The sequence below is a fragment of the Heloderma suspectum genome, chromosome 2, assembly GCF_057233095.1.
Source record: "Heloderma suspectum isolate Gila_16-S chromosome 2, 16-S_ref, whole genome shotgun sequence".
In the NCBI taxonomy this organism is placed as follows: Eukaryota; Metazoa; Chordata; class Lepidosauria; order Squamata; family Helodermatidae; genus Heloderma; species Heloderma suspectum.
In genome coordinates, this window is record NC_139459.1 from 382,561,248 (window position 1) to 382,580,012 (window position 18,765).

The window sequence follows — 18,765 nt, forward strand, 5'->3', positions numbered from 1 at the left end:
CAAGCTCTCAAGGGTGGGTCTGAGACATATTCCCATCATGTGCTGCTACCTGAGCTCCTTGGTCTCCAGAAATTGGGCAGAGGGTCCTGGGACCTGATGCAAACAAGGCACTGAGCCATCACCACCTCCCCGTCATAGGCCCACCCACCTGTTGTCTATTTCCCTTCCCGGAGATGTTCCCCACCAATCCTTGCAGTGGGAAATCACCATCTCCCCCAGACCAACACTGCAACTGACCAGCCTCCTCCAAAGGAAAGAAGGAGAAGGCAGAAAAATGAGCCGTTGGCCTGCTCTGCAAATGCCAGCTCTGGCTTCGACCCCGAGTACATCTATCCCCCAGCCCCCAAATACAGGTCCCTCTTGATTGCAGGAGAGAACAACCAGAAGGGAGGGATGTAATGGGGGGAACCACACTCTCACACAAACCATCCTCTTCCTTAGTGGGTCAAGGATTGGAGACTTAGTGTCCTATATGATATGCTGACCTAAAAGATAAGTGGAATGGAACTAATGTAACTAGTGGTTAGAATATCTGCAGGTTAGCTTCTTTCTATCTGTAGGTCTGTGGAATCATCACAAGATAAGAAAAATATTGGCATTGGAACAGGTGATCCTAACAACATACATCTATTTTCCAAAATAGAAGGTTTTGATCTAGGGGTGTACGAACTCCCCAATATTCTGTTTGGCCTGGGGGTCTGCAATGGGAAAATCCTGGCTGAATGTGGCCCACATTCATCAGATTTTGTGGGGTGGCTCTCCTCTATTTTCAACAGTGCCATTAGCCTACTGTTGTGAAAGTACGGCCATAAATTGCATAATTTACAGTATTTGCCTCAGTAAAGCACTTCCTTCTATGTATAGTGTAGCCATTTATGACACAAATTGTGGCCCTTGACACCACAATTTCCTTAGGAAGAAGTAATTGCCACATATGATGTAAACTACACAATTTCTGGCTTTATTTTTCCTGTGATAGGTTAAGGGCAGCTGCCATTAGCTTCTCACACTGCTTAGAATGGAGGAGACCCACCCCGCAAGAAATCCAGCAGACCCTGATGTGAGGGGACCCTGTCTGTTGTTGAATCCACAGGTCAGTTGCTTGAGAATCCAGCTTTCTTTGGGTCCCCAGCGGATTTCTCCACCATCCCAAGTTTGATCCAGGATCTCCCTTGTGTAAGAGGACCTTCTATGAGAGGAAGAGCTGCACTCACAGAAAGTCCCTCCACCATCCTTGGGGGGGATTTCCCCTCCCCGAATCTTGGGGAAACATCTGTGGCAGCTGGGGGCACAGATTCATTTCAATTAAGATCTGAGTGAGTATAGCAACAAAGCATCTTTGGACTGGATATGAATCACACAAAGTAACAATACAACTTCCCTCCCTCGCTCACTTTGCAAGTCAACCCTTTGTCCAATCTTGCAGGTCCTCAATTCCTAGTCCTGTGTGCACAAACAGGTTCCAGAGTCACTGCAAGGGCTGGACTGCAGGGTAGATATCCAGAGCTTTTCTCCACGAGGCAACTGTTGTGAGCTCATGATGGATCTCTCATGCTAGTTTCTGGGTCCTTTACATGACTTTGTTGTTCTTTGGGGCCTCTCCCTCTCTTTGTAAACATTTTCTTCAGCTTTCTTTTGATCAAGGAAAATGTGGTATTATTTAGAAGTGGTGGATTTAGACTCTCATACATTAGTGCACTTCCAATATACTACAGCCCCATCTAGTGGTTGTGTAATGAAACATATAGAAAAGCAGAAAAAGACACAAATACTCGGGCAGGGGAAACCGGTCAAAGAAGCCTGCTACAGCCTTACCATGTGCATAGACAAAGAAGGGGAGAGAAGGAGAGATCCAGTCCCTTGAGCTAATTGAGTAGAGGGGTACAAAGCCCAACTTACCTGGATCCGCCGGGTTCCATGGGTGGGGGGAGGCGATCTGGTCCTCCCCCAAGAATCCTCAACGAGAGTGGGAGGCAATCCAGTCCTCCACCCCGGAATCCTGCCCGACCAGCTCCGCTCCACAGCCAGTCCATGGAGCTGCCAGCTGGGCAGATCCACAGCAGGCCCCCCATCCGCTGCCAAGCTGCTGCGGTCGCAAATGGTGTCCTGCATAGTGGACGCCATTCGCGGCCGCGGAGTGGAGCAGCAGGCAGCAGCAGCCAGATCTGGACAAGCTGGAGGCAAGTAGGATCCGGTCCATGGGGACTTCGCAGTGTGGCAGGGGGGAGCAGTCCATTCCGCCACAGACTCCAGGGGGCTGGATTCTTTAGAATTCAGCCTCACTGGAGTCCGTGGCAGAATTCTCCACCATCCCTATAACTGAGCAAGGGAATGAGTGGTGATAAAACAAAGCATGAACCTTTGATTCGGTGGTAGCCCTTGTATGCCCCTTCATGGAACACTGCCTTGTTGTGGCGAAGGGGCTTGCGTAACTCAGCGAAGCCATAAGCTATGCCGTGCAGGGCCACCCAAGACGGACAGGTCATGGCAGAGAGTTCTGACAAAATGTGGTCCACTGGAGAAGGAAATGGCAACCCACTCCAGTATTCTTGCCAAGAAAACCCCATGGAACGTATCACAAGGCTAAAAGATATGACGCCGGAAGATGAGCCCCTCAGGTCGGAAGGTGACCAATATGCTACTGGGGAAGAGCAGAGGGTATTTCCAAGTAGCGCCAGAAAGAGTGAAGTGGCTGGGCCAAACCCGAAAGGACACTCAGCTGTGGATGTGTCTGGTGGTGAAAAGAAAATCCGATGCTGTAAAGAACAATATTGTTTAGGAACCTGGAATGTCAGATCAATGAATCAAGGTAAGCTGGAGGTGGTCAAACATGAGATGGCAAGATTGAACATCGACATTTTGGAAATCAGCGAACTAAAATGGACAGGCATGGGTGAATTTAATTCAGGTGACCATCATATCTACTATTGTGGGCAAGAATCCCTTAGAAGAAATGGAGTAGCACTCATAGTCAACAAAAGGGTGGGAAAAGCAGTACTGGGGTACAATCTTAAAAACGATAGAATGATCTCAGTACGAATCCAAGGCAAACCATTCAACATCACAGTAATTCAAGTCTATGCCCCAACCACTGAGGCCGAAGAAGCTGAGGTTGATCGGTTCTATGAAGACCTACAACACCTTCTAGAACTAACACCAAAAAAAGATGTCCTCTTCATCATAGGGGATTGGAATGCCAAAGTAGGAAGTCAAGAAATCACCGGGATAACAGGCAGGCATGGCCTTGGTGTACAAAATGAAGCAGGACAAAAGCTAATAGAGTTTTGCCAAGAGAACAGGCTGATCATAGCAAACATTCTTTTCCAACAGCACAAGAGGCGACTCTACACATGGACGTCACCAGATGGTCAATATCGAAATCAGATTGATTATGTCCTTTGCAGCCAAAGATGGAGAAGCTCCATACAGTCAGTAAAAACAAGACCTGGAGCTGACTGTGGCTCAGATCATGAGCTGCTTCTTGCAAAATTTCGGCTTAAATTGAAGAACGTAGGGAAAACCACTAAACCTTTCAGGTATGACCTAAATCATATCCCTCATGAATATACAGTGGAGGTGAGGAATAGATTTCAGGGATTAGACCTGATAGACAGAGTGCCTGAGGAACTATGGACGGAGGTCCGTAACATTGTTCAGGAGGCAGCAACGAAATCCATCCCAAAGAAAAAGAAATGCAAGAAAGCAAAGTGGCTGTCTGATGAGGCTTTACAAGTAGCTGAGGAAAGAAGGGAAGCGAAAAGCAAAGGAGAAAGGGGAAGATATATCCAACTGAATGCAGAGTTTCAGAGAATAGCAAGGAGAGACAAGAAGGCCTTCTGAAATGAACAATGCAAAGAAATCGAGGAAAACAACAGAATGGGAAAGACTAGAGATCTCTTCAAGAAAATTGGAGATCTCAAGGGAACGTTTTGTGCAAAGACGGGCATGATAAAGGACAAAGAAGGCAGGGACCTAACAGAAGCAGATGAGATTAAGAAGAGGTGGCAAGAATACACAGAAGAACTATACAGGAAAGATCTGAATGTCCCTGGTAGCCATGATAGTGCGGTCACTGAACTTGAGCCGGACATCCTAGAGGATGAAGTCAAGTGGGCCTTAGGAAGCATTAGTAACAACAAAGCTAGCGGAGATGACAGTATTCCAGCCGAGCTATTTAAAATCCTAAAAGATGATGCTGTTAAAGTGCTGCATTCAATATGCCAACAAATCTGGAACACTCAACAGTGGCCACAAGACTGGAAAAGGTCAGTTTACATTCCAATTCCAAAGAAGGGCAACGCCAAAGAGTGTTCAAACTACCGCACAATTGCGCTCATTTCACATGCCAGCAAGGTGATGCTCAAAATCCTACAAGCTAGGCTTCAGCAGTATGCGAACCGAGAACTACCGGAAGTACAAGCTGGGTTTCGAAGAGGCAGAGGAACTAGAGATCAAATCGCCAACATTCGCTGCATCATGGAGAAAGCAAGAGAATTCCAGAAAAACCTCTATTTCTGCTTCATTGACTACGCTAAAGCCTTTGATTGTGTGGATCACAACAAACTGTGGCAAATTCTTAAAGTGATGGGAGTACCAGACCACCTTACCTGTCTCCTGAGAAACCTGTACGAGGGTCAAGAAGCAACAGTAAGAACCAGACATGGAACAACCGATTGGTTCAAAATTGGGAAAGGAGTACGACAAGGCTGCATATTGTCACCCTGCTTATTTAACTTATATGCAGAGTACATCATGAGAAATGCCGGGTTGGATGAATCAGAGGTCGGAATTAAGATTGCCGGGAGAATTATCAACAACCTCCGATATGCAGATGATACCACCCTAATGGCAGAAAGCGAAGAGGATCTCAAGAGCCTCTTGTTGAGGGTGAAAGAGGAGAGTGCAAAAGCTGGTTTGAAACTCAACATTAAAAAAACTAAGATCATGTCATCTGGCCCTATCACTTCCTGGCATATAGAAGGGGAAGAAATGGAAGCAGTGACAGATTTTACTTTCTTGGGCTCCAAGATCACCGCAGACGGTGACTGTAGCCATGAAATTAAAAGACGCTTGCTCCTTGGGAGGAAAGCTATGGCAAACCTAGACAGCATAGTAAGAAGCAGAGACATCACCTTGCCGACAAAGGTCCGTCTAATCAAAGCTATGGTTTTCCCAGTAGTAATGTATGGCTGTGAGAGCTGGACTGTAAGGAAGGCTGAGTGCCGAAGAATTGATGCTTTCGAACTGTGGTGCTGGAGAAGACTCTTACGAGTGCCCTGGACTGCAAGGAGGTCAAATCAGTCCATCCTAAAGGAAATCAACCCTGACTGCTCATTGGAAGGACAGATAATGAAGCTGAAGCTCCAATATTTTGGCCACCTAATGCGAAGAGAAAACTCCCTGGAAAAGACCCTGATGCTGGGAAAGACTGAAGGCAAAAGGAGAAGGGGACGGCAGAGGATGAGATGGCTAGATAGCATCACGGATGCAATGAATATGAACTTGAGCACGCTCCGGGAGAGAGCGCAGGACAGGAAGGCCTGGCGTGCTATGGTCCATGGGGTCACGAAGAGTCGGACACGACTGAACGACTGAACAACAACAACAAGCCCTTGTATGAATCAAATACTTGGGCTCAGCAAAATGATGCCTTCATTTGACTCTGCAAGCATTCAGAAGGCTGGATGTGGGCTTCTGCATAATGCAGAACATTTCCTCCGCAGGGATGTTGTTAAGGATAAGGGAAAAGGATATTGTTTCTTCTAAGTGGGGGCATCCTCTCAGTGTATATTGTGTGGTGTTCTTTGATTCTTGGGAGGTGTCGTAACACAAACAGGTGCTTATCTGGATAATTTCAGACGATGGAAAGCAAAATCCTAGTCAGCCAACAGGCATTTGCTTTTCATTTTCTTTTGACCACATTTCAAATAATCTTCAAAGATCTACAAGTCATTCCCCACTGGAAGGGGAGGAACTACTTCAAAAAGAAAACAGAAAGAACCATAAATTCTGCAACCAATGATATTATCCCCAATGAGCAAAAATAAAGGCAACCGAGTTTGACTCATGGATAAACCAGCTAGATTCCTCCCATAGAATGCAGCAGCATTGCTAAATAATGTTTGAGATGGCTAAATAAGGTTCAGGATGCCGATTTTCTTATATTTACTGTCATGAGATTTTTGTTTTTTGGCATGAAACATGGGTCTTAGGAAGCTATGGAAGGCTCTAGGACTGGTCTTGAAAGAGGGATGCAAGAGACAGGGCCCAAGCCCCTTCCTCTTTCTGCCAGCTCAGAGTCTGGGAAAGGGAGGGAACTCTTGGCCTGGTCTCAGCATCACCACCACTGCAGAAGGCCAGAGAGGATCACTGCAGTTTCCGACCCAGCAGGGTTGAGATGACAAAAGGAGCCAACAGGATCTCTCTTCTGACTCTGCGTAGCTCCAAAGGCTGAGGAATTTGTGCAGCCTGACTTGCTGGAGGAGGGATATTGGAGGCAGGGGAAGTAGGGATGTCAGAGAATTCCGCCACAGATCTCAGTGAGGCCGAAAGCCAGTGCATTCAGCTCCCCAAAATCCGTGGCGAAACGGCCTGCCACCCCCCCACTCCCCACGGATCCCCTCTGGGACGAGACTTACCTGGGGCGGATGTTCTGGACGGCTTCTGACTAAGATGGTGAAAAATAAGAAATGCAAATGGCGGCGGCCATAGCCGCCACCATTTGCGTACGCTGGGGGCTTTTCCCCCTGCCGTGATAGGCTACGTAAATACTTACGTAGCCTATCATGGCTAAATACAGGGACACAAATGACAGTGGCTACAGCAGCCGCCATTTGTGTCCCTGCAGGCTGCCCAGTGGCCGGATGTCCAGCTGCGGGTGGCCGGAGCCGGCTGGCAGCTCCTTGGTTTGGCTGCGGAGCGGAGCTGGCCAGGCAGGATTCTGGGGGGGAGGACCAGATCACCTCCCCCCCTGTCGAGGATTCTGGGGGGAGGGACGGAGCGCCTCCACCCCCCAGCGGAAACAGAATGGAACAGAAGATAATTTTTCCGTCCATCCCTAGGGGGAAGCGGGAAAGTGAGTGCAGTAGGAGGAGGGAGTGTGCTTTGGCGAATAGGAACTATTGGCTAGAGCTAACGCCAGCAGTCTCCAATCAGAGAAAGTGGTCGAGGAGGGGGTTTTCTATACTTTGGCAAAAGGCTGTGTTTGTTTACTGTGCAAGGTGGGTGGTTGGGAGAAGACTGTGTGTGTCTGGTTGGATCTGGGGTGTGTGCGTGTGCTCTCGTTGCAGCTTGTTCTTCTTTCTTATCCAGTGGGCTCTGTCTTTCCTTCATTGTTACAAACAGTTAGTGGAAATTATAGGGATGTCAGAGAATTCCGCCATGGATCTCAGTGAGGCCGAATGCCAGTGCATTCGGCCCCCCGAACTACGTGGCGGAACGGCCTGCCACCCCCCTGCCACCCCGCGGATCCCCCCCGGGACGACACTTACCGCTGCTGCCATTTCCAGGGTTGTAAAAAATCATGGCTAGGTTTTTTAAAAAAACACACACGACGTGAAAGGCTATGTAAATCTTTACGTAGCCTATCATGGCTGGGTGGGTTTAAAAAAAAAAAACGCATACGCAAACGGTGGCGACTACGGCCGCTGACATTTGCATTCCTTATTTTTGCCCTCCTAATCTACGTAAATATTTACATAGACTATGATGGTGAAAATAAAGGGGAACACAAATAGCGTAGCGGGCGCTATTTGCATCCCTTTTTGATTTGCCGTTTTAGCCTACGTAAATCTTTACGTAGGCTAAAACGGCGAATCAAAAGGGGACGCAAATAGCGCCCGCTACACTATTTGCGTTCCCCTTTATTTTTGCCGTCATAGTCTATGTAAATATTTACATAGATTAAGACGGCAAAAATAAAGGGGAACGCAAATGGCGGCGGCCGTAGCCACAGCCATTTGCGTTCGCGGTTTTGTTTTGTTTTTTTACCCAGAGCCCTCCATGGCCGGAAATCCGGCTGTGGACGGCTCTGGCCTGGCTGTGCCTGGCCAGTTGCTCCACAGAGCTGCTGCAGAGCACAGCCGGCCACGGAGGATTCCAGTAAGTTCAACATAATCCGCGAAAGGTGACTTTCGTACATCCCTAGGAAATTATTATTAGTTGGCTCACTTGTTCTCCCCCCCACCCCCTGCCATTCCATTTTTTGCATTGGTCAGTTCGGACTCAGGAGAGGGCTGCATGGACAGTGTTTGTGTTCTAAGTCTGCAGTTGCTGCAGCTGCCTTGCTCTATTCCACTTCGCTCATTCTGTATCTATCTTGATCTAACTCTGTCTTTCCTTGATTGTTAAAAACAAACAGTTAGTGGAACTTCCGTTTGGAGCCATGTTGTCCTCCGCAGGTTGCGTATCTCAAACAGCTATGAAAAGGTTGAGAAATAAACCTTTTAAATTCACCATGGAATCAAAAAGGGATGCTTACAGTTCCATCTGGATGAACTCTTGGAAAAACAGCTGCCTCTGTGGAGGAGCAGGTGGCGATTCAGCTAGGGGTGTACGAAACCCCACTTCCCTGGCTCCGCTGGGGTCCGCAGGTGGGGGAAGGGGATCCGTTCCTCCCCCCGGATTCCTCGAAGGGGGGGAGCTGATCCGTTTTTCCCCCTCCGGAATCCTGCCCGGTCGGCTCTGCTCCACAGCCAGTCTTTCGAGCCTCTGGCCAGGCCAATCTGCAGCAGGGCCAACACCCGCTGCCAGGCTGCTGCATAGGGATGTCGGAGAATTTCTCCATGAATCTCTGGGAGGCCGAATGCCAACACATTGGGCCATTGGTGGAGAAACGGTCCGCCCCCCTGCCCCCCCGGGATGGGACTTACCTTGTGTGAATGTCCCTGGCAGAGGCGGCTCCTGGCAGCGGTTTGGCGGTGGTTCGGCGGCGGCGGCGGCCGGTCCTCCGACTGGCTGCCGCCACTGCCGCCATTTCCAAATAAAACAACAACAACAACAACAAACATGATAGGCTATGTAAATGTTTATGTAGCCTATCACTGCTGACTTTGGGGGGGGGAAGCACGTACATAAATGGCAGCGCCCATGGGCGCCGCCATTTGCGTATGCGCTTCCTTTTCTTTTCTTTTTCCAAAGTCAGCCCTGATAGGCTATGTAAACATTTATGTAGCCTATCACAGCTGACTGCAGGGACACAAACGGCGGTGGCTACGGCCGCCGCCATTTGCGTCCTGGCCGGCCAGGAGGATTCGCGACCGGAGGGACGGGGCGCCTCCCCGCTGGCCAGAATTTCGTCCGGAGGGATGGGGCACCTCCCCCCCAGCCAGAATTTGGTGGGGAGGGATGGGGTGCCTCCCCCCAACCCAGAATTTCAGGGGGAGGGATGGAGCGCCTCCCCCCCACTGCGAAGCAAGCTGCGGGACCAGGTAAGGGACTTTCGTCCATCCCTACGCTGCAGACACAAATGGCGTCCTGTGTTTGGGACATCATTTGCATCCCTACGCTAGCCTGTGATAGGCTTTCTAAATATTTATGTAGCCTATCACGGCTAAAGCAGGGATGCAAATGGCATCCCCTATGCTATTTGTATCCCCTCCTTAGCCCTGATAGGCTATATAAATATATACATAGCCTATTGTGAGAAAGCATAGGGACGCAAATGGCAGCCGCTACGATGGCCACTGTTTGTGGCTACAACAAATTCGTCCGCCACCACCGGAGCCACCACCGCCGCCGCATCTGCCACCAGGTAGGTCCGTTCTGGGAGGATTCCACGTTTTGGCGGGGGGGGTGGCCGTTCTACCATGGACTCTGGGAGGGGCAGATTCTAAAGAAACCGGCCTCACTGGAGTCCGTGGTGGAATTCTGTGACATCCCTACTGGAATCTAAGGTTAGTCCCAGGAGTATCATCTACTGAAGGCTGTTTTAAACTCCTAAGCAATTAGGAGACACAAGGATGAGGAGCTCCAAAACTATTTGTGAATTTAAACTACCAGCAATATCTGAGGACTTGCAATTAAATTTGCAATTGTACTTGTTTGTGGTGCTTTTTAAAGTAGAGGATTGCAGTCCGAAAGGGAAAAGGAAATGGCTTGGGAACGCCACCTACCCGCCCCCAATTGCTCTCTTGGCAAATGTTTCTAGAAAAGCCAGAGATGAAGAGGAGTTGCTTCCTTTGATAAAAGCTATGTCTTCTCAGCTATCAGTGCAGTCAAAGAAGCTTTAAACAATTCAGGACGCAATCATTGCCCTTCAAGGGGCTGTGGACGTAATTAGTATTTATTTACAAAAGATGGAATCAAAGTTAGTGCTGTCGAAGATCGGGTTGTTGCTCATAAAACTGCTATGGAAGCTTCTCATAGCTTTGTCTGCTCGAATTTCTCAACTGGAGGCCTTCACATGCGGAGCGAATCTTTGTATCCCTCTTATTAAAGACGAGGCTACTGATATATGTTTGGCTGAATTTAAGGATAAACTTTCGCATGAGCTATTGGTTTTACCATCTGATTTTCTACTTGATATTGAGCATGCATATCATGTTCCTGGTTCTAAAGTGATTTTTGGGACCTTATTATTCAATTTGCATGAGTCTCTACAAAAAACTATCTTATGCATCTGGCAAGAGAACGAGGTGAGCTTTGGTGGGGACCAGGAAATGACAAGATTATGCACTTTCCTGATTATGCTAAAGAAATTGCTGACAGAAGAAGGCAATTTACCAAGGTGAGAAGTTTGGCAAAGCAAATTAACCTGCAATATCATATTAAATATCCGGCTACATTTTGCATTCTGTTTGAAGGCCAGATGAAACGGTTTTTAATCCCTGATGCTGCAGAATCATTCCTCACTGCTATTAAAATTAAAACAAGGGAACCAACTCTCTCAGCCTCCTGTGTTGGAATTTAGCCATCCTTACTGTTCTCTTGAAGTGCTGTTTGGATTACAGCTGATAAGATGTCTACGCAGTATGCCAGAGTAATTAGGGATGTCAGAGAATTCCGCCACGGATCTTGGTGAGGCCGAATGCCATTGCATTCTGCCCTCTGAAATCCATGGTGGAATGAAGCCCGTGCCCCACAACCCAACAAAAGGCACGCAAAATGGAGCACTTACCTGCTGCCATCTGCACTGACTTGCGAATGGCGGCCACGTCTGCGGCTGCCATTCGCTTCCTCATCATAGCCGTAATAGGCTACGTAAATAATTACGTAGCCTATCATGGCTAATGCAGGGATGCCATTTGTGTCCCTGCAGAGGCCGTGATAGGCTACGTAAGTATTTATGTAGGCTAAAACAGCGGGGGTGGAAGGAACGCAAATGGCGCGCACTACGCCATTTGCATTTGCCTTTTTTTCCCCACCGTAATAGCCTACGTACATATTTACGTAGGCTAAAACGGCAAAAAAAAGGGAACGCAAACGGTGGCCATCGTACCCGCCGCCATTTGCGTCCGCTTTTTTTTTTTTTTTTGCTTGCCGTAATACGCTACGTAAACATTTATGATGCCTATCATGACAAAATACAGGGACGCAAATGGCGACAGCTAAGGAAGCCACCATTTGCGTCCATGCAGGCTGCCCAGCAGCTGGATGTCCAGCTGCGGGTGGCCCCGGCCAGCAGCTCTACAGAATCTCTGCAGAGCGGAGCTGGCCGGACAGAATTTTGGGGGGAGCGATGGAGCGCCTCCCCCCCATTGCAAATGTCACCCTTCAAAAAGGTAAGTGACTTTCGTACATCCCTAGGGTAAATGTTTGCCTATTTCTGTTTTTTTTCTCCTTTTTTTAATATTATATTGCAATAAAATTCCTGTTCGTGTGTGTATGTGTGTGTTCACACACACACACACACACACACACACACACACACACACACACATATATATATATATATATATATATATATATATATATATTTAGATAGGATAGTAGGGATGGCGGAGAATTCTGCCAAGGATTTCACTGAGGCTGAATGCACTGGCATTCGGCCCCCCAAAATCTGTGGCGGAACGGCCTGCCACCCCCCCGCCCCACGTTGCAAAGCCTGCAGAGCCCTGTTCTAGGAAGCTGGAAGAGGCAGTAGTAGCACACTTGGCAAAGGAGGAGTGGCAGCATCTCCATCCCTGGTGGAAGATGGGACCCCACTGCTGGATGTTCGGTTGGAGCTGGGCAACCCATTTTGACTCATGGATAAACTATTTAGATTCCTCCCATAGAATGTAGCAGCATTGCTAAATAACATTCAGGATGGCAAAATAAGGTTCGGGATTGCAATTTTCTTATATTGACAGTCATATGAGTTTGTGGGTTTTTTTTTTTTTTTTGCAAGAAACGTGGGTCTTAGGAAGTTCTGGAAGGCTCTGGGACTGGTCTTGAGAGAGGGATGCAAGGACAGGGCCCGAGCCCCAACCTCTTGTTGCCACCTCAGAGCCTGGCAAATGGAGGGAACTCTTGGCCTGGTCTCACCATCACCACCCAGCAGGAATGAGGTGACAAAAGGAGCCAACAGGGTCTCACATCAAGCCAAGGGGGAGACAAGCCTGGCCCATCCATCAGCCAGGGGAGGAGTAGTTGCAGGGAGCTCACTTCCCCCTCCCCGCCAGAAGCAACACTTGGCTCCAACTGCCAGTTGCCCTGCTGGGAGTGCAGGAGGACGAGGAAAGAGCGTTCTGGTCCCACGCATCGGCCGAAGGAACAAGAGCCCCCAATTGCTGCTCACGCAGGAGCAACAGCAAGGGAAGATCAGCCTGGGCCACATGCCTGCTTATAGCTCACTACCTTGTTCTTCTCCTGAAAAACTGATCTCCCTCCAGTCCTCTTCCTTTTTTTTCCCCTCCCCTTTCCTTGTGCAGCTTGTCATTGTAGTTTGTAAGCATTATGGCAGGGTGCCTCTCCCTCTTTTATTGATGTGAGCCGCTTTGGGAGACAATAATTGTCTGAAAAGGGGTTGAAAATGCCATTAGTAAACCCATCCATGCATCCATGCATCCATCCATCCATCCATCCATCCATCCATCCCCCTTTCATTTCCAGCTACATTTCCTTGTGTGTCTCATCTTACTACTCCTCTGTCTGCTCTTCAGAGGCGCATCTTCTCTGGTTCTCTCCTCCCTGCCCAGCCGTTCCATTGTTTGAGTCGGTCAGGTCAGACTCAGGAGAGGGCTGCATGCGCAGCGCTGGTGTTCTAAGTTTGCAGTTGCTGCAGCTGCCTTGTTCTATTCCAACTCATTCGTTCTGTATCTATCTCGATCTAACTGTCTGTCCTTGATTGTTAAAAGCAAACAGTAATTATTATTAGCTCGCTTGTTTTTTTCTCATTCCTTTGCTCCACCCCCCCCCCTGCTGTTCCATTGCTGTCAGTTAGTGACTCTGGAGAGGGCTGTGTTGGTTCTTCAAAGTCTAGATAGGACTGTGTTTTTAAAAACTCTAGGAAAGAAAGAGTAGAGGAGGAAGGAATAACAGAGCAAGCTGTAGTCAGGGCAAAACTTACAAAACAAACATTTGCCTCTGTGCTTGTTCCTCTGTCCCCCCATCCTTTAATTATTATTTGACCATTTCATTTTCCCTTTATTTCTAAATTCTAAAATAAGGAAATATAGCAGCCTGCATATGCCTTGCTTTATTTTTTGACTCCGTCCCCTTCCCCCCTGCCCAGTTCAGAAGTGAACTGTGCATGTCTTTTCTGGCTAGATTCTCCAAAAACATAAAGATAGTGTTTTGTATTCTATTGTTTGGTTGCTCTGGGCTCTTACTGTCTCTCCTTTTCCCACTATCCTGCATTTCTTGAACTTGTGAGCTCATGTGTGTGCCCCCCCCCCCAACTCAAGGCAGGCAGTCTGTGTCTCCTCCACAGAAATGGCAGAGCAGCATCGTCTGGGACCTCTCTGAGGTGGGACTGGATCCCACCACTGCTTGCCCAGCCCGTGCCCCATGCCTGGATGAAATAGCTGGGCTGGATGGCTTTGATTCCACAAGGCTATAGCTTATTGGCCCCATCCAGCTCCCACAGGTGTCTCTCTTCCAGCAACTGCCTGCCTGCCTCTTCCTGGCTCTGCCTGCCTGCCTCTGCTTGCCCACCTTTGCCAGTCTCTGCCTCTGCCAACAGTATCCGACCAAAGCCAAGGAAAAAGCAGGTTTTGTGAAACAAAACAGCACAAACCTGGTACAAAACTTTGGCATAAGTTCAGAAGTGTGGAGAATGTGGATTTCTGCCTGCACCAAGCCCCACTTAGGGGTGTGACATATTGACTGTTTTGGTGCCGGCACAAGGCGAAGGACGTATGGTCCCCAATGGCCCAAACTAGCACAAAACATTGCCATAGATTCCAGCGTTAGAGGACAGTGTGGATTTTCCAGCTCTCACCAGGACACACTTAACAATATTTGTTTGCTTGTTTATTACATTTCTATACTGCCCAATAGCCAAAGCTCTCTTTTCTATTTCCGTTTCATGCTTCAGGTACTGACACAAAACTGTTTGCTGCTTCAGGAATTTGTGGCACAAAATGGCACAAAATTAGCATCAAACTTTGTCATGGGTTTGGAGATGATATGAGAATGTGGAAATTTGCACATTCCCCAGGCTGCACATAGGAATGTATTTATTTATTCATTCATTCATTCATTCATTCATTCCATTCCATTCCATTCCATTCCATTTCTGTACCGCCCAATAGCTGGAGCTCTCTGGGTGGTTCACAAAAATTAAAACCAAAAAGCACACAATAAAACAATACAAAATATAAAAAACATTAAAACCACAGTAAACAATACAACCAGGATCAAACCAGAATAAACCCTAGCAGCAAAGCAGGGATTTAAAATACAGATTTAAAACAGCAAAGCTAAAAGTCTAAAGAGCTAAAAGGTTAAAAGGCCTGGGAAAATAAAAAGGTCTTCACCTGGTACCGGAAAGAATACAGTGAAGGTGCCAGGCGAACCTCACTAGGGAGCTCATTCCACAGCCGGGGTGCCACAGCAGAGAAAGCCCTCCTCCTAATAGCCACCCACCTCACTTTCTTTGGCAGGGGCTCATGGAGAAGGGCCGCTGACAATGATATTTAGGTCCTGGCAGGACCTTATGGGAGGAGGTAATCCTTCAGATAACCTGGCCCCAAGCCGTCAAGGGCTTTGAATGTCAACACCAGCACTTTGAATTGCGCCCAGAGAAGGACTGGGAGCCAGTGCAGCTGGAAAAGTACTACCATAATATGAGCTTGCTGGCCAGTCCCTGTTAACAATCTTGCTGCCCTGTTTTGCACCAGCTGAAGTTTCTGGGCCATTTTCAAAGGCAGCCCCATGTATAACGCATGGCAGTAATCCAGGCGAGAGGTTATGAGAGCATGGATAACTGTAGCTAGGCTCTCTCTGTCCAGAAATGGGCGTAGTTGGTATACCAGCCTAAGAGGATAAAAAGTGCTCCATGCCACTGAGCTCACCTGTGCCTCAAGTGACAGGTTTGGATCCAAGGGCACCCCCAAACTATGAACGTGATCCTTTGGGGGGAGTGCAACCCCTCCAGAACAGGTTGAATATCACGTAGCCAGGCAGACGAACCACCCACTAACAGTACCTCCATCTTGTCTGGATTGAGTTTCAGTTTATTGGCCCTCATCCAGTCCATTACCGTGCCCAGGCTCCAATTGGGAACAGCCACTGCCTCAGCTGGGTTTGATAAGAAAGAGAGGTAGAGCTGGGTGACATCCGCATATTGATGGCACCTCAGCCCACACCTCTGGATACCCTCCCCCAGTGGTTTCATGCAGATGTTAAACAGCATGGGGGATAAAATAGAGCTCTGTGGAACCCCATGGCATGATTGCCATGGCACAGAGCAGTAATCCCCCAGCACCACCTTCTGGAGTCGGCCATCCAAGTAGGTAGGGGTGAACGAAAGTCACTTACCTTTTCTCACAGATTTTTCACGGTGGGGGGGAGCGCTTCGCTGCTCCCCCCGCGAAGTTCAGGCCGGGGGGGGAGGCTTCCCGCCTCGCCTGGCCGAAATTCAGGCCGGGGAGGAGGCTTCCCGCCTCGCCCGGCCGCGAACACGAAAGTAACAAAAAAAAACAAAACACGTCCCCTGATAGGCTACGTGACGATTCACGTAGCCTAACACGGCTAGATCTGGAAAGTCAGCCGTGATAGGCTACGTGAATCGTCACGTAGCCTATCACGGGTGACTTTAAAAAAAAAGCGCGTACGCGAATGGCGGCCCCCATAGGGAGCCGCCATTCGCATTCCTTATTTAGTTGCTGTAGTCTACGTCAATGTTTACGTAGACTACCGCGAAAATAAGGGCAACGCAAATAGCGTTGCCCTTATTTTCGCCGTAGTCTATGTAAACATTGACGTAGACTACAGCGACCAAATAAGGAACGCGAATGGCGGCTCCCTATGGGGGCCGCCATTATCCGTACACACTTTTTTTTTTAAAGTCACCCGTGATAGGCTACGTGACGATTCACGTAGCCTATCACGGCTGACTTTGCAAATCTTGCCGTGATAGGCTACGTGAATCGTCACGTAGCCTATCAGGGGACGTGTTTTTTTTTTTCTTTCATTGCAATGGCGGGGGCGGCAGCCAGTCGAAAGACCGGCTGCCGCTCCCGCCCCGCTCGAACACCGGACGAACCGCCAGCCGGACCCGCCGCCGAGAGGGACATTCAGGGAAGGTAAGTCCCGTCCCGGGGGGGGGGCGGGGAGCGGGGGGGCGGAGGATTTCTCCCCGAAACTTGTTCAGGGGGCCGAACACTTTGGCGCTCGGCCCCCCGAAGTTTCGGGGAGAAATTCTCCGCCATCCCTACAAATAGGAGAAGAACCACTGCAGTGCAGTGCCTCCAACTCCCAGCCCAGACAATCTATGCAGAAGGATATCATAGTCAATGGCATCCAATGCTGCTGAGATGCTATCACACTCTCCCTGTCCCTCTCCCAGCAGAGGTCATCCCACAGGGTGACCAAGGCAGTTTCCATTCCAAAACCAGGCCGGAAGCCCGACTGAAATGGATCTAGATATTCTGTTTCATTCAACAGTGCATAGAGCTGTCCTGCAACCACCCGCTCAAGCACCTTCCCAGGAAGGGGATGTTGACCACTGGCCTATAATTGTTAACATCCTCCAGGTTTGGCTTTTTTAGGAGTGGTCTGATTACCACCTCTTTTAAAGTGGCCGGCACCACTCCCTCTCTCAAGGAGGAATTTACAACCTCCTGGACCCAGCCGGACATCCCCTCCATTTTTGATTTAATAAGTCATGAAGGGCAAGGGTCAAGCACACAAGTGGTCGATTGGAATTGGCCAAGCACCTTGTCTGCATCCTCAGGCCTCAATAACTGAAACTCAACCAATAAAACTTGACCAGATGGTGCTCTGAACGCCTGTACCAATGGATCTGCATTAATCGCGGTGTCCAATTCATGACAAATCTGAGCGACTTTATCTTCGAAGTGCCGTGCAAACCGAGAGTCCCACAGTTGTCTCTCCCTGGTCCAGAATGTAACAGGCTGAAAACCACTCCAAAAAGCCCCTCTGGATGACACTGAGAAGATGCAATACTGGTGGAAAAGCACTGTCTCTTTGCCACCCTCACCGCCACAGAGTAGGCTCGATAGTGAGCTCTTCCCTGTGCTCGGTCAGACTCAGCACGAGTTTTCCTCCACCTGCATTCTAGCCATCTCCCCTCTTGCTTCATTGCCCTCAGCTCAGGTGTATACCAAGGAGCTGGCCAGGCTCTGCTCAGAGGGAAAGGGCACTTGGGCACGATTGTCTCAACCGCCCAAGTCATCTCTGCATTCCACAGAGCGACCTGGGCTTCAACAAGAGAATGTGCCGTACCAGTAGGAAAATCCCCAGAGCCCTCTGGAATCCATCGGAATCCATTAGCCTCTGGGGGCAGACCATTTAATAGGTCCCCCACCATTGCAGAGGGGGAAGGCTGCCAAGAGTCTAAACCTCAACAGCAAGTGATCTGACCATGACAACGGGACAGATGTTAATTCCTCCACTTTCAGATCACCATCCTCTTGCCCAGTTGAGAAAACCAGATCAAGCATGTGTCCTTTTACATGTGTTGGGCTGATGACATGTTGGGACAGCCCCATGGTTGTCATGGCAGCCATGAAGTTCTGAGCCACCCCGGATACAGCGGCCTCGGCATGGAAATTGAGATCCCCCAGTACCATCCACCAAGGGGTCCTCAACACCAAGTATGAGACCACCTCTGTCAGCTGAGGCAGGGAGTCTGATGGGCAGCAGGGTGGGTGGTACACCAATGGCCACAACCTAGCACAAAAATGTGGCAGATGTTTGGAGGAGATTCTAGTTCATGGGACTTGTAGCTAACAGAGCCGGTTCAATGGAATAACGACACAGACACAAACAGTGTGGCCTTCCGGATGTTTTTGGACTACAGCTCCCAACATTCCTCACCACTGGGTAGGGCTGACAGGACATAGTCCACCAACATGTGGAAGGCCACATATCCCCCCACCCCTTGTATACATCCAACCAGATTTTCTTGATTGTGGCTTTTTTGTTGGTCATTCTCCAACAAGACTCAGGCCACAGTCACTCCCACCCCGACATCAGAAGACGAAGCCTCATTATTGAGTCTCAAAAACATGTTTTTCTCCAGCTCTGCACCTGGGGCTCAAGCCACTGCCAGAGTCCATGAAGACGCACAGGTGATGCTTCCTCTGGTAAATACCAAAAACAGTGTGATTGATTCTGATCCTTACCAAAGCTCAAGCGATTTCTGCTTTCTGGAGA

The 18,765-nt window shown here is 48.9% G+C and overlaps 1 protein-coding gene across 1 annotated transcript in view; it reads left to right on the forward strand.

Annotated features, from left to right (window-relative positions):
- The window catches only part of LOC146356375 (uncharacterized), a 980,383-nt gene that overhangs the window by 459,739 nt on the left and 501,879 nt on the right, over positions 1 to 18,765 (forward strand). The window lies entirely within an intron of this gene.